The 16376-nt window shown below is 61.0% G+C and overlaps 1 pseudogene; it reads left to right on the top strand.

Annotated features, from left to right (window-relative positions):
• Positions 1-861: 861 nt before the first annotated feature.
• Positions 862-10256, top strand: LOC142018662 (phospholipid scramblase 4-like; annotated as a pseudogene).
• Positions 10257-16376: the final 6120 nt, after the last annotated feature.

Genomic DNA, 16376 nt, shown 5'->3' with positions numbered 1-16376 from the left:
TGAGATGGGGCGGGGCACTTCTGCTGCGGCTCACGGGCTGCTGAGCACCCAGGGACGCTGCTGTGGGTGCAATCACGCTCGGCTCGGCTGTCCCGTGCTGCGGGGTGCCTGTTCTTTACAGCTCATCCCCAAGCCAGCCATGCTGCCGTCCCTCCAGTGCCATCCCAGTGGGGGAAGCTCTGGCCAGCCCTTGATTGTCTTGGCCTGGCCCAGACACTGGGTGGGTTGTGCAGGGCACGGTGGGAACCAGGCCTGGCCAGCTGGCCACTTGTGCCAAGGAGGCATGAAACCCCTTGTCCTGTTCACTGCGGCAGAACTGCCCTGGAGCTCGGCAGGGGGCGGCCGGGCCAGGCATGAGAGTGGGGCTAGTAAGGGGGCAGGCCAGCAACCATGCCAAAGCCCACAGCCCCCGGATGTTACCCCCTTCTTGGGGCAGCTCTCCGAGGGCAGCAGGGAGTCCCGCAGGGCTGGGGAGCCGAGTGCTGCTGGGATCCTGGCTGAGATTCAGAACACCCCATTGGCTACCGGGGGGGGTGGGTGCTGCGTCTCTTTGCCAGCAACCCCCAGCTTCCTGCCCCAGCTGGGCTCACGTGGCACCAACGGCTCCCGGCAAAGCTGTCGCTTCCACCTGCCCTTGGCTGACCTGGGGAGGCCAGAGCGCTCCAGCCCCGCATTGTCCCGCACCGTGGGGGAGATCCGGCTGGTTGGGATGGCAATGCTGGCGGGCGGGAGGGGCTGTGGCAGAGGCTGGGCTGCAGGAGGGGCTGGCGGTACAGCTGCCGAGCAGAGCAAGGGGCCCTCCGACGGCAGAGCGCCGCAGCCCTCCAGCTCTCCTGCTGCCGCCCGGGGCCTGCCCTCCACATGGCTGCGCTCAGCCCGCAGCCGTCTCCCTTTGGGCACCTGAGGCGGGAGAGGCACGTCCACGCTCACTCCTCCAGGACGAAGGAGGTGGGGGTCCGGGCCGCCAGGCTGCAGGGACGGGCCTCAGCTTGGCAGGTCCAAGCTGGGCCCAGCTGCTGCCCGTCGGGGGCAGCCAGAGGAGCCCGGAGCCAGCTGGGCAGACTGGTGCCAGGGCCCCTTGGGGCGCCGAAGAGCCTTGCTGTCAGCTGGAGGGGCACCGGCCCCCGGGGCGAGTGTGCTGGGGGGGGGGCGTGGACAGCCCCTGGGCACAGTGGGGCTGGCAGGGCCGGCGAGCCCGCAGGCGGGGGCCGGAGCCAGGCTTGCAGCGGGTTTGGGAGGATGACGCCAGGGCTGCAGGTGCTGGCCAGGGTCTCCCAGCTGCACGGCACCGCCCCAGCCGGGCCATGCGGTAAGGACCTTGCATGGCTGGGTTGGCCGGCCCTGGCACCACACTGACCTGGGGCCCTCAGTGCTCACTTGCTGGGATCCCAGCGCTGGTGGGCACTGCATGGCTCAGGGGCAGAGCCTTCAGCCCATCAGTGGGGCTAAACCGAGTGGCCCCCCCCAAACCAGCAGCCGCCAGGCCTGGGAGCAGCCAGGACCCAGGGCAGGGCACTGCCCCAGCTCAGCACCCACCTGCTGGCCCCGCCGCCCAGCGCCAGGCCTGGGGGAGATGCCCCGGGAGCCGTGTACAGGTGTGGGTCTGTCCCTGCCCCAAGCAGGCGCCGGCTGCATCAGCCCCACCACAGGCTGTCAGAGCCCTGCCTGGACGCGCTGGTGCTTCTGTAACCCAGGCTGGCGCCAGGCCCCCCCCTCGCCCCAGCCCTTGCCAGGGGGCCGTGAGCACCTCACAAGGGGCCCTGGCGACAGGGCTCTGACCACACCCACCCCCGTTCCCTGCTGACTCCCCCGCCTGCTCCCGAATGCCAACCCCCATTCTGAGCCGGGCACCACCTGCCTGCCCTGCTTGAGGCTGCTGCAGGCCCGAGGCCGGCGGGGAGGGCACGGCTGAGACGCGGTGGCTGTGACTGTTGCAGGGCTGGCTGGGGAGCCGGGCAGGACATACGTGGTGGGCACCGCGTGGGCAGAGGGGCTGCTGGTAGCTACCGAAGGTAACTGCCCCCCCTCCGTGCCTGGCCCCGTCGCCCCCCACCCCCCAGTCGCCTGCCATGGGGGGCAAGGCACAAACCCCTTCAGCTGGGGGGGCGGGGCGCTGGGTAGAAGCCTCAGCAGGGCAGAGCCCAGCCCCCACCTGCCCCCCATCAGCTCCTCCTGCAGCAGGACCTGTGTCATGGAGCGTGCCCACAGCGTCCAGCCCCTCTAGACACCCCCCCAGGCTCTCGGCCCTCCAGTAAAGGGGAGCAGGGCCCCCAGTGCAGCCCCCCTCCAGCATTGGCATACAGGGCTCCAAGCACAGCACCCCCAGCATTGGGGCACAGGGCCCCTCCACCCAGTATTGAGGTGAAGGGCGCCCCCCCCCCCCCCGCACAAGCCTCTTCCCACCAGCACTGGGCCACGGGCTGCCAGCGCAGCCCCTCCCCAGCATTGAGGTACAGGACCCCCAGCGCAGCCCCCCCCAGCATTGGGACACAGCCGCCCCCAGCATTGGGGTACAGGGCCCCCCAGCACAGCTGCCCCCCCAGCATTGGGGCATGGCCCCCAGTGCAGCCCCCCCCCATTGGGGTACAGAACCCCCAGCACAGCCACCCCCAGCATTGGGGCACAGCCTTCAGTGCAGCCCCCACCCTCCACCATTGGGGTACAGGGCCCCCCAGCACAGCACGCCCCCAGCATTGGGGCACAGGGCCCCAGTGCAGCCCCCCCCAGCATTGGGGGTACAGCCTTCAGTGCAGCCCCCACCCTCCACCATTGGGGCACAGGGCCCCCCAGCACAGCACGCCCCCAGCATTGGGGCACAGGGCCCCAGTGCAGCCCCCCCCCAGCGTTGGGGGACAGCCCTGGGGCACAGACTTCCCCACATGCAATGGCCGCTGGGTCCTCCCGGTTCTCTGTGCCCATTTCAGAAACCACCCACTTGTACCTGCACCTGCACAGCCCTGCCCGCTCCTGCTGCAGCCGGCTCCAGGACGCACCTGGCCAGGCCCTCCTGTGGCTGGAACGGCCCTTGGGGACGGAGATGCAGGCATTAGCCACCAGCGACCAGCTGGTGGGCAGCGTGCAGCAGAGGTGAGGGCACCTGGGCTCAGGCAGCGCTGGCTTCCCAGCACCCAGAGGTGCCAAGAGCCTGAGCTGGGCTAGCAGCCGGTGTGGGTGAATGGCAGCAGCACCCGGCTCCGAGGCACCAGGGTTTGGCCGCTGGTGGGCAGCAAATGACCCAGGGATCAGGCCCTGCCCTGTGCCCAGCAGTGCAGCCCATGGGCACCAGCCAGTCCTCTGGCTGACACGCGGCTCTGTGCCCTGGCTCGCTGTGGCACGTCGCGTGCTCTGTGTCTAGATGGGGCCTCCTGGCCCATCTCTGGGACATGTGTGACTCTCGCGGTGCGGCCAGCATGAGGATCCGGGGTTCCTGCATGGCCAGCCGCTGCTCCTCCAACCAGGAGTTCCAGGTAAGGTCGGGGGGGCGGGGGGGCGTGTTGGAATGGGGCAGGGCAGCTCCCTGGAGCTCCCATCAATCACGGCCATCTTGGAGGGCTGGGGAGGCGCCTTCACCCCATCCAGCTCCCGTCTCCTCCGCCCTGAGGCTGGCGGCTGCCCTCGGGGCCGTGTGCTGTGCGAAGGCGTGGTGAGGGTGAACAGGCACCGGTAGGAACCGGAGAGAAGTCAGCAGCATAATGCCCACCAGCACCCACGTGAGGGCCATGTCCTGCTCCAGCTGCCCCACCTCAGCAAGGAGGTGGCAGGCCTGAGACAGAGATGGGCAAGGGCACAGAACAGCCTGTGATGGGGTTCTGGGGGTCCCCCAAGCTCTGCACCCTGTCCGCAGGCAGGAGAGTCTCTCACTCAGCAGGAAAACAGCAGGTTTATTAGCCGGCAGAGACACAGCATTGTACAGAGGAGTCAGTACAGCCGGCAGAGACAGCCAGTCCCATCCATGTTGGGGAGAGGAGGCCCCGAGGGGCCCCCAGAGCCGGGGCCTGGCCCCCTCCTTTGTCTCTCTCTCCCTCAGCCCAGACTCACTGCTTCCAACTCCCAGTTCCAATTCAAACCCCTCAGGCTCCACCTCCTCCTTTGTCTGCAGTACAAAGGTGTTACCTGGTCATCAAGGTTACCCTCAGCAGGAGCCTCACACCCTATGTGAGCCGCTCACACACACACAGGTATCCCCCACTCCATCACATCTCTCCCCCCTTCCAGACCGAACTGAGCGGGGTCACTCAACTGGTGACCTGGGGAAGTTCGGGGCTCTCCCCTTGTGACAGGGCATCGGCTGTACCCTCAGTGCTACCCTCGATGTGCACCACCTCCACGTCATAGTCCTGCTGGGGGAGGCTCCAAGTCAGGAGCTTGTATTGGCCCTTTTCATGTGATGCAGCCAGCCAAGTCCCTTTAGTTCCGTTGGGTTGGTTGGTCTCGCTGCTTCGGCCCCAGTCCGTCAGCCACGTTCTCAAGTCGGGCGGGCAGAGCCCATACAGATGCTGCAGCACCAACAGATCAAACAGGTCTTTTGTGGTCTGGGTCCTGCCCCATCTGACCACCAGCCCACACAGCTGCTCCAGCAAATGTCTGGAATTCAGTTACAGTCCAGTGACGGAAGGTACAAATGCTTCCACCCTTGACATTTAGCCAGACCACCACAATGGCTGTGTGCCTCAGTTTCCCCTTCCATGCCACACAATAGGTTTGGAATGTTCCTTCTCATGTCAGAGGTTGCAAGACTAGTTACAGGGAACAATGGTGACATTTCAGAGTTACAGACTCCTTCAACATACAATTCATGCTTCTACATCAATGTCATCATGTCACATGGCTCTTTCCAAACCTTCAGTACATGGTACAATTCTACAGCTTTTGGTAGCAGCACCCCTTGGTTACAGCAGTCAGCGTGCGTAACAGAACAAACCCATTGCAACTGCACATTTACGTTGCTCTTTGGTAGACCACAACTTTTGTGTAACCTCCTTGAGAATCTGGTATTTTGGGGATAAATGGCTGAGGCCTTTCTTAGCACCATCAAGTTCTAATCTTCTCTCTTGCCCCCTGGGGTGGAAATTTGATCTCTCTGGCTGTGCCCTCCCTTCTAACAAGAGCTGGGCCATTGATGATCTCAGGGAGATGGCCCCCTTCCTGCCAGTCTGGGAATTTGCAAACCAAACTGCTTTCTGAGAGTTGTTTTGTGAGTCCCAGACGCAGAATCCACATGAAGGAATCCCTGTTTACCCCTTACTGGCCCACCAGGCCCACAGCTCCTTCGTCCTTCCACCTCCAACTACTGCCTCCCCATGGAATCAGAAGTGGAGTCCAGTATAAGAATATACGTGTTTCCACCATCTGGAGATGGGGAATTGCTGGCACTCTCCTGCATCCTACAGAGATTGGCTGTGCAGCTGTTTTACTTGGTTCTCACAGGGCTGCTCACATTCCCTGATAGTTTTTACTTTACTTGCACCAGCTTCCAATTCCTGAGAAACTTTTACACTACCTGCTTTGGACCCTTCCAGAGCACAGCCAGTGGTTTCACACTCAGGCAGGTCCTGGCCATCAGGAGCTGAAACAAACTTCTCCCCAGGCAAAGGGCTGCTCTGGTGCTTACAGACAAGCACCTTTCCTGTTCACTCTCCTTCACCTCACTCCCATTTTCTGCAGTCCCCACAGATGGGTCAGGAAAAGTTTCAGGGAAATTCTCTTCCTCAAGAGCTCCCCCAGCCAACAACTCACCCCTATCTGGCTCCACAGGGGCACTGCTCCCTTGAGCCACAACCAGCTCCTGGGTTTCACCTACGCCCAGGATCACTTCTGGCCCATCAGGCAGATTCCCACGTAATCCCCCTCCAGGCAGACAGCCAGTACCACCGGACAGAAGGTCAGGGTCCCTTTCCTCCCTTCTGCTACCAGCTCCTTTATCTTCATCAGTCAGCATAACTCCATTGCCCATCTGTTCTTGTGTCCTGGCGAGAGGATGACTCTGGTAGGACAGAGCCCTCTCACCCCCTCCCAGTAACACCTCAGCATCAGGCAAAGAACAAGTACCAGAATCGTCTGGTCTCTGGGATTCCCTGATGATACTAACTGGATCAGACCGAGTTAAAGCATCATCCCCCCTGAGAGACACAGAGGCAGGCCCACTTCCCATCTGGGCTTCAGCTGCCCTCAGATCCAGCTCTGGGATCTTGGCTCCATCTCGAGCCCCCACAGGCTCAGGCAAAGGATTCACTTCCCCAGAAGCAGAAGCACTTTTCTTGCACCAAGGACCAGCATCCTTAGCAGGGACACCACTGCCCATCCCAGAGCCATTCCCTCTGCTCCAGCCCCCATGGCTGGATTCAGAGACACACCTGGAATGCTCTTTTCTGGTGGATCCTTCTCCAGCCACCCCAGGCTGGGGAATCCTCCTCAGACAATGGGCTAGTTTCCTCATTGGCATCTTTTCCAAACGCAGGCTCTGCTCTCTCCCCAGGCTGCTGCTGCTGCTGTTCAACACAGACAGACAATGGGAGACACTCTCTCCTTTGTCCCAGCCCCCCGGCTGGTCTCCACACACACACAGAAGGTGAAGCAGCTTCTCTCACAGACAACTTGCCATTCCCAGTGGACAAGCTGCTTTCCTGCACGGACACACAGGCACCTTCCTTGGCCCAGGCCTGGAAAACTCTTCGCAGGTCTGTCTTGGCCACTAGTAGATGATGGGTTGGAATCGCTCCTTCCCTCCTTGAGCTGTGGCAGGCCACTCGGTTCAGAGCTCCAGGCAGTCCAGGGTTCCCTGCCCCGATTCGGGCTCACCTCTGCAGGATTCTCCCCAGCCCTCAGCTCCGCCACTGCACATCCACGCTGCCTTGTCCAGCTTCTTTAATCTCGATTCGGTTTCCAGGTGCTGCCACTTCACAGCGGAGTTGCTCAGCGTGGTTGCAGGCTCTCAGGCTGATGCCCTCTGCACCCCACGCTTCCTGGAAGAATCCCTTCAGTGTGCCAGGCTCCTTGCGGGTCACAAGCTGCCCAGGGTTAGGCCGTAGGCCCCTCCGCCCTCTGGGACCGACTCCAACAGACTCCCAGCAGAACCCCTTCTTCAGTGTGACACCCGCTCTCAGGGACCATGAACACACTGTCTTGGGAAGAACTCATTCAGCGTCAGCCTCCTCAGGGGTCACTTGTTCCTGGGGGTTGGGCTCTCGGCCCCTCCACCTTCTGGGACCGACTCCAACAGATTCCCAGGAGTAACCCCTCCTTGGGTGTGACACCCCCTCTTGAGGACCACGACCGCAGTTGGTTGGGTTCGGCCGCAGGCCCCTCCGCCTTGGGGAGCTGCACCTCACTGCCCTTCAGCACACCTGGGTCTCGCAGGCCCCACTTCTTCCGGGGCCCCGGTCACTTACTGCTGGATGCTCCATCCTCGGGGTGCAGAACATCCCACTCCTGACACCAGTGTGATGGGGTTCTGGGGGTCCCCCAAGCTCTGCACCCTGTCCGCAGGCAGGAGAGTCTCTCACTCAGCAGGAAAACAGCAGGTTTATTAGCCGGCAGAGACACAGCATTGTACAGAGGAGTCAGTACAGCCGGCAGAGACAGCCAGTCCCATCCATGTTGGGGAGAGGAGGCCCCGAGGGGCCCCCAGAGCCGGGGCCTGGCCCCCTCCTTTGTCTCTCTCTCCCTCAGCCCAGACTCACTGCTTCCAACTCCCAGTTCCAATTCAAACCCCTCAGGCTCCACCTCCTCCTTTGTCTGCAGTACAAAGGTGTTACCTGGTCATCAAGGTTACCCTCAGCAGGAGCCTCACACCCTATGTGAGCCGCTCACACACACACAGGTATCCCCCACTCCATCACACAGCCGCCATACGAGGAGCGCCGAAAAGGCAGGAGCTGTTCGGCTTACAAGGGAGACAACGGGGGGAGGATGGAGGGCTATAAATTCATGGCTGGTGTGGCCTCCTTCCCCAGCCACAAGCACCAGGGCTCAGCCAGTTCAGTGAAGGTTTCAGCCCTAGGAAAGGCAGCATTTCACATGGCACACAGTTAACCTGTGGAACTCCCTGCCAGGGGAGGTCACAAGTACAAGCCGGTTCTGACAAGAGCTGGAGGAGTTGGTGGAGGATAGATCCGTCAATGGCTAGGACCCACCTGCCCGTGCCCCAGGTGAACCTGAGCCTCCGACTGGCCACAGCTGGGAGTGGAAGTCAGTGATGGACACCTCCAGGGTTGCCCTGGCCAGAATTCCCCCCTCCCACAAGCTCTCGTGCTGGCCATGGATGCTGGGCCCGATGGCCCATGGTGTGACCTAGCAGAGCAGCACTTACATAGGAGCCTGGAGCCCCCTCCTTGGGAGATGTCCATGCAGCCGGCCGTTGCTGGCCCTCATCTGCTTGGCCTTGTCCGCCCAGCCAGGTCACCTCCTGCACAGGCAGCCCCGTGGCAGTGATCTGGAACAGGTGGCTGGGGTTCAACGAGGAGCGGGACGTGGACCATGAGTTTTTCAGGGTGGACTGTAAGTGGGGGGGTGCAGAGCTGCCCGGCAGAGTCCCCGGCTGTGTGTGCCTCTGGGAGGGGCAGGCTGGCTATGCCCTGGGGGACACCGACCGGTGGGGTCACAGGGGGCCCCGCTCTCCCCAATGTCCCCTCACGGGACAAACTCTGGTGCTGGCGCAAGAGAAGGTTCCTGGTGCGTTTTGCCCACCAAGGGGGGCACAGTGGCCATGGAGGGGGGCTCTGGTGTCATTTGGTTCTGTCCTTAGGAGCGGCTGCTCCTCCAGCACCTACCCCCAAAGCTGCCAAGCTCAACAAAGAGCAGGGAACTGGCCTCACCTGCCCTGAGAGCTGCAGGGAGAGCACGGGGGAGGGGGTAACAGCCCTGCTGTCTAGTCCCCGCCGAGAGCAGAGGATCCTGGGCCCTGGCCAGGGAGAGGCGCAGGATACTCACCTCCTGGCGGCAGAACATCCTGGGGGGAGAGGGGTGCCCCAACCTCCTGCCAGTGTGGTGAGCAGTGGGGTGGCTCTGGCAGGGGGGCCGGTGGCTGCTCCATACCGCAGCTGAGCCCCAGGCAATGCACCTTCCCACCTTCTCTCTCAGTTTCAGCAGCGCTGGGGGTGGAGGACACAGCTCTGCTGCTGGCAGCTGCTTTCCTATTGGTAAGTGCCAGCAGCTGCCCCCCGTCCTGCTGCCCCCCCCACCTCCCGCTCATACTCATGGGCTGCCAGCAGCTCATGTGACCCAGAGCCCCCAGCCAGGGACATGGCCCCTTCCAGGCCTAAAGGTGCCGTGCCTGGGACCCCTGCAGCAGGGCGCCTGGAGTCACCTTGGCCCTCACACAGGGTTCTGTTGAGGGGTCTAAACCCCCACCCAGCTTCCCTCCAGCTGGCTGCCTCAGTCTCCCCTCCACTGACTAGTTACGCTAGACCCACCCGCCCTGCGAGACTCCCACCGCCTTGTGCTGTCTGCAGCTCACACCTGGGCAGGTGCTGCCGTGGGGGCTGCCTGTGCCACGAGCGCTGGGCTGGAGTCACTTGGCCTTTTCCTTGCCATCCCCGTCCTCCCTCGCGCTGGCCTTAGGCATCTCGCTTGGCCTGGCCCAGCTCTGACAAGGGTGCCCCTCCTGCCCGGGCCGTGCTCACCTCCAGCACCTCACACAGCAGCAGCCACAGGTTTAGTCACTGGCCGTAAGCCCAGGGATGCTCTCGCCTCCTGAGCAGCATTAAGGCTTCTGCTTTTGCAGCCCTGCGCGGGCGCCGTATCCACTGCACGCTGGGATGGCCAGGCTGGGGGCAGCGGATGCTGGGGTGCGGGGGGGGTTGAAACCCACAGTTGCACGGATGCTGCCCACTTAGTGGGCTGGGCACTCCATTGGCAGCAGCCCCCTCAACCTCCCCAGAGCACGGTCTCACCCCATGAGGTCTCCCTAAGATCCCCCAGCCGGGGGTGCCAGTTACCCCAAAGCCGGCTATGAATCCGACTCAACTGGCCACTGAGCTCCTCGGCATGGCCCAGGCCCTGCAGGCCACCCTGGACATTAAACATCCCCAGCCCAGCTGATGGCTTAGCTGCAGGCAAAGCCTGGGGGGCTGGGCCCGGTCTCCCCCACCTCCGTTAAGCTGCAGGCAGGCAGGACACTCAGGAGTGGTACAAGTCCGGACAGCCTGTTCTTTGTGGGGGACCTCCCTTCCCCCAGACCTCTCCCTCTCCAGCAAAGCCAGCGCAAGTCACCTCTTCTCGCCCTTCCCCAGAACCTGCTGTTCTTCGAGATGAGCTGAGACAGCCTGGAAGAGACCCCCTTGAAAGCCCAGGGCCACGGCCGGCAGCTCCACCCAGGCGTCCTAGACCCACGGACATCCCACCAGCCGCCAGGGCCTTGCAGCTGCCAGGTCTTCTTGGAGGGCGGGGATGGCGCTCAGCACCTGGCTTCTGCAAGGCAAGTGGAGACACTGGAATCTGACACGCTTCCTCTCAGCACACGCACGGCCCCACCACCAGTGTGCCTGAGCCCCTCCTCGTCCTCAGTGCAGCACACCTGGGAGGCAGAGCAGGGCAAGGATCCCCCCTGTCCAGAGGAGGGGCTAAGGGAGATGCCCAAGGTCACACTGGAAGTTGGTGGCAGAGCAGGGAACAGACACCCAGGCTCCCAAGTGCAAAGCTGTGGCTCCGCCCACTAGGCAACCCTTCCTCTCCTGGGTCACTGTAAAATCCAGCCCTGACTTGCATTACTGCTGCACTCGTGTCCAAGCAGGCACACCTGCTCTTTTACCCCCTGAACTCTATGGTATGGTGCTGGGAACCCTTGACAGCTCCAGCAGCAGCATCACACAGGCAGCATGAAAGGGAGCGACCGATTCAAACCCAGCACCCGCTGAGTCTTCAGCCACAGGGCAAGTGTGTGCCAGGCTCCGCTCCGGCACTTACTGGGTACCCTACTCCTGTCTTGCCCCCACCCTCCCAGCTGCGCGCCTGCTGCAGGAAGTCAATTAAACCCTCAAATCTGCTTCCAGCAGCACTGGTGGATGCGGTTAAATCAAGGCCTGAGACTTTCCCGCTGGGCTGACAGGAGCTGCGTGGGCAGCTGCGTGTGGAAGGGCTGGCAGAGAATCGTCCCAGGAGCAATTTAGGGAGTTGGTTCCGGGTCGTTTAGAGGTTCCTGGGGGCAGCAGCCTGGTGTGGAATGGCGGGAGGGTTGCATTGCATTGGGTGCGGCCCCCCACCTCACAGGCTCGCAGCTGAACACAGGCCCAGAGGCGACAAAGGGGCGCAGCTGTAGGAGCCAGCAACTGGAACAACCAGGCTGCAGGAACCAGGGCTAGCACAGCACAGTAACACAGCCCAACCCTGCCTTGCTTAATGGCACAGACCGTTAACCAACTGGCTCTGGAGTGCTGCTAGATGCATGACCCAGCTCCCTGCCCACTGACGAGCCTTGCTGCCCCCTCACCCTGCCAGCTTGTGGCAGGTTCCCAGAAGCATGGGACAAATGCTGGAGTCGCAGACCTATGGGGTTACCTTGCAAGGCAGATTTCCCGACTATCCCAACCTCGCCCAGCCAACCCCGCCCAGGCGCCTTTTCCTGTCCACATGCTGGGGGCAGAAATCATCCCAGGGCTTCTAACATCAGAACACAGGCTGCTCAGAGGGACATCCGACAACTGACTAAGCCTGAACAAGCCTCGGCCCTGCGCTGGTTAGGCCTCAGCTGGAGTATTGTGTCCAGTTCTGGGCACCGCAGTTCAAGAAAGATGTGGAGAAATTAGAGAGGGTCCAGAAAAGAGCAACAAGAATGATTAAAGGTCTAGAGAACGTGACCTATGAAGAAAGGTTGAAAGAATTGGGCTTGTTTAGTTTGGAAAAGGGAAGATTGCAGGGGGACATGATAGTGGTTTTCAGGTATCTAAAAGGGTGTCATGAGGAGGAGGGAGAAAACTTGTTCTTCTTGGCCTCTGAGGATAGAACAAGAGGCAATGGGCTTAAACTGCCGCAAGGGAGGTTTAGGTTGGACATCAGGAAAAAGTTGCTAACTGTCAGGGTGGTCAAACAGCGGAATAAATTGCCAAGGGAGGTTGTGGAATCTCCATCGCTGGAGATATTTAAGAACAGGTTAGATAGATGTCTGTCAGGGATGGTTTAGACAGTACTTGGTCCCGCCATTGGGGCAGGGGGCTGGACTCGATGGCCTCTCGAGGTCCCTTCCACTCCTAGCATTCTATGATTCTATTTTACAGGCATAACCTGTTGCTCACTGCCCCAGAGCCAGGCAGGAGCTAAGCCAGGAGCCCTGGCTCCTAATCTCCTGCGACTGGGGCAACTGCCCAGGAGAATGCAGGCTGGCCAGTAGCCAAGGCTTCTGTAGGTCAAACTCATCTGCCCTCTCCCAAAGCCAGTGCCACCCCAGCAGCCGTTTGACAGGCAAAGTGCTGGCAACGGAGCCCATCTCCCCGCTGCCCGCTTGCTCCATCTCCTACACCCTACAGCGCAGGTGCAGCAGAGGCAAGAGGTTTTTCCTCTTGCTCAGCTGAGAGGAAATGACAAATTTCCCCCTGCCGGAAAGGGAACTGGAGGGAGTTATCAGCATTATAAAAGGGCAGCTCAGGTGTCTCTACCAGAGCTGGCTGGGTTTCTTGTGACCAGGGCTGGCCTTGCAGGAGAGGGGAATTAGTTTAATATATGGACAGCCTGTCTGGTTCCAGGGTAACCTGGCCCCAAAAAGCTTCAGGTACCCTCGGGAGGCTGGGAAACACATCTGGGTGCTTGTTCTCCCCCTCCCAGGGGCTACAGAGAATCACCTCACCCCAGGCTTTACAATGGGGATCACACTTATGCCTCTACCACGCGTGAGTAGAGGCAGAGAGGACCAGCAGCCACGGACCAGCGTCCCATACCCGAAACCATCAGACTCTCTCTGCTTAGGGCTTTGATGGCCTTTTCCCATCCCAGCAGCAACAGACAATCCCCTCACGACAGCTCAGCCCAAGGCCCCTTCTCTGTTGGGCGGAGACCCAGCATTGCTCCTGCAGGATTTGAGCAGCTCTCTCCACAGGCTCTGGTCAGCCACCACCAATGGACCAAAGACAGCTGGGAACAGGGTCCACCGTCGCCTGGCAGCTTGCAGCAGCCAGCTGAAAAGCCCAGGTTGTCTGTGGGCCGGCAAAGGACACATCATTCCATCTAACACTCTGCCAGCACCGCGGCCACTGTAATTCTCCTGCCTAGTGAAGGCAGAGTGGGTTTGCTGTATCGTTCTTACCTCCGTCAGTTGTGACGGTCCCCCGGCCTAGTGGCATGCACCCAGGGCTGGCTTCCACTTCTGCCCTCCACTCTCCTGGGCCCCTGCTCTAGTCGGCCTGTAGAACAAAGGTGCCAAGGGACAACCAGGGCGCAGAAGGACCCAGGCGATCTCCTGGAGCCAGGGCCATGCCAATGGAGGGTCCACTTCCAGCCATAGCTGGCCCGTGTATTCGCCAGGGAGCCACGGCGCTGAGGAGCGCCCTGGCACAATGCACTCACGGCCCATTGTTTTGCTAGGGAGGCATGCGGCTTGCAGAGTCTATTTATACATGCCTGACCCCTGCCTGGCAGCTCACTGCGGCTGGTTTGGGTGCCCTCTGCTTTACAACAGCTGCTCCGACGTGCTCCCCACAGCCCCGCCGCTCGCCTTCGGAAGGGCGTTTTCCATCAATGGGGTTGGCTAATGCAGAGGCTGGTGCAGATGCCGCAGGTCCTAACCAGTCCCAATTTGTCTCCCCAGCAGAGTGGAAGGCAGCAGCGGCAGCACTTAGAGAGGTCTGCATAGGCTGAAGCAGGGGCAGGAAGCGCTCAGGTGGCTGAGCTCCTGCCTGAATTGTCCCTCTACTGCTGCTGGTGTTGGTGCAACAGTAAACCAAGGCAGCTGAATATTTCAGTCCACCCCATCCCTCCAGCCCTGCCGCCAGGCCATCACCCTCCCTGCAGCCCTGCCCAACCCAGCCTTACCATGGGCCCACATTTCACAGGGACTGAGCATGGAGGTCCCATGCCTTGCAATGTGAGGGAGGGCAGGGCAGGGGGAGACGGACAGACACTGGTTTATTCCTTCCAGCAAGCAGCTGAGAGCCCGTGGCCCTGATTGCAGGGACAGGGCACTTCCCCCTCTGGCGGAAGGCAATGCAGAGAGATGCAACAGAGGTCTGCTGTGTGACTGCAGGAGCAAGTCCTGCCTGGCCAGGCACCAGGTGGAACTGACAAATGCATGGCAGGATACGAGCGGTACAAGGGGCTTCTCTCTGCCAGGCCAACACTCCTGTCAGCTCTTAGAGGTGACTGGTGAAGCAGCCACCCAGGGCAAGGCAGCTCCCCGCTCTTGGCAAGAAGTGGCACTGAAATCACCTTCCACGGGGGATTAGGCTGCCACTGGCTTTTGCTAGGAGGGGATTTGAGAGCTGGCAGCAGAGGACCCATGTTTGAACCAAGCCCTTATGGAAACTTAGGATCCCAGGTCTGGAAGAGACCTCAGGAGGTCAAAGTCCAGCCCCTGGCCCACACCCAAGCCCTTCCCTCCTCCTCAGCGAAAACAGCCCACACTGCTACTCTTGGGGTTTTTTAGGGCAGCAAAAACAGGCCGCCAAAGGCCAGCCCCCCTTGAAAACCCACTTCTCACCAGCCACCACGACACGCATCTGGCACCCCTGCCAGCTGGCCTCGTGAGCACCACAGCCACGTTTCAGCAGGAAAGACTCCAACCTCCACAGCCAATTAACCATCCCCTCCTAAGGCTCAGACATCCAACCCAGGGCAGTCCCCCAGGGTAGCTCACAGTGAAGGGCATTTAAACAGAGCGACTGCTCCCCGCCAGAGGTCACGACAAGCCTGCTTGCAAGTACGGCCTTGGGGAAAGCTTTGAAATGGCATAAAATAGCACCACTGGGCTCCACGCGCAGCTGGCATTAAAACCAGAACTAAAACCTTAAGTGCTGTCAGCCGCAAAAAGCTCAACACAACATGGCTCAAAGGAGCCTGCGGTGAGTATCTCAGACTTGATTATACTGCCAGAGTGTAATTACAGCTGAGAATAAATCCCCCTTACCAATAGTGGAGGCAGCAGGACAGAGGAGTATGGAGACAGAAGCATGTTAAGTACTGCAGGGAGGGAATGTTACCTGGCAGGATCACGCAAAACAAGCTGCAGCTGGACGGGAATCATTGTTTTTAGCAACTGATAGCAGATAAACAAGCAGGAGGTGAAAAGGGAGGATGTGGCTGCAATCGCACAGCTATAGAGCACGAGGCTGGCCCTGGCACCATCCCGCCACACAGTCAGCCGCTGGGGATTTTCATGCCTACTCTTCCACGCCAACCCAGCCGCCCTGTGCCAGGACGCACTGCCCAGGCAGAGCAACAGCAGCTGTTTTTCATTTCCGCCGCCACGCACCGTCAGGAACTGCAGGCGCCAGTCCCCCAGAGCGTGGCGTGGCCGTGATTCCAGGAGCAAGACGTTCAGAGCTCCTCCCTCCAGACCTAGCTGTCTGGTGGCTACCTGAAGGGTAAGTGGTGGAAGGTCTCCACAGTCAAACAGCCAGCAGCCGTCTGCCTAGACTGCCGAGTACCACGCCCACCGCAGCCCCTGCTTCTGGGTGACTGGCCAAGTCTTCTCCAGTGTGACCCAGCTCCTGCTGCAGGTGGACCAAGGCCTAGCAAAGCTTCAGCTCAGGATAATGCCTGTCACTGCAAAGGGGAGGGGAACTGGTGTTGGCTCCAGCCCCAAGCAGAGGGTAAAATCCACTCCCTCAGTTGCTGTGCAATCTGAAGTGCATTTGCAGCGAGCGACATCAACGTTGGCCAGAAGCGAGGGAGGCAGCTGTCTCTGGCCGTACGCCCCTCCCGAGCCTCCATCACACTTCCTGCCGGCTGGCTCTCGGAGGGACCCACCCCCACCAAGCCTGCCCCAGCGAAGGCGGCTCCAGGCTGGTTGCCTCCAGTGACAGAGCAGGAACACAGCCGGACTGCAAGGAGACAAGACTCCGCCCTAGTACCGTCTGCATTTACATGGTCAACATCACACTCGACCTGTCCGTCTTGCAGGGGCACCAGGCAACCAGAGGCCCGGCAATTAAGGCCTGGGATGGCCGTCCCTTCCGAGGCAGCTGGTTGTCGTGTGATGGTGGCACAGGCAGGGGTACTGGTAAGAGCCTGATGGCACAGTAGAGAACACAGCCCCAGGCCTTTTTAAAGCTCACCACTCTGTGGATCGAGTTCTGTGACTGCACTGAAAACTGAGGGTTCTGCCAGGGCTCAATGGTGTGGGCAGAGCGGATCGCAAAGCTAGCCCATTGCTGGGGCAGTCCCTGTGCGGTCGATGCAGGTGGAAGGGGAAGGAGGCAGCCTGGCTGGGCTCTTGGGGTGCAAGAGCATAGGAG

Source organism: Carettochelys insculpta, chromosome 10, assembly GCF_033958435.1.
Source record: "Carettochelys insculpta isolate YL-2023 chromosome 10, ASM3395843v1, whole genome shotgun sequence".
NCBI classification, from domain to species: Eukaryota; Metazoa; Chordata; order Testudines; family Carettochelyidae; genus Carettochelys; species Carettochelys insculpta.
The sequence above is the reverse complement of the archived record's forward strand: the minus strand, read 5'-3'. Positions and strand labels throughout refer to the sequence as shown.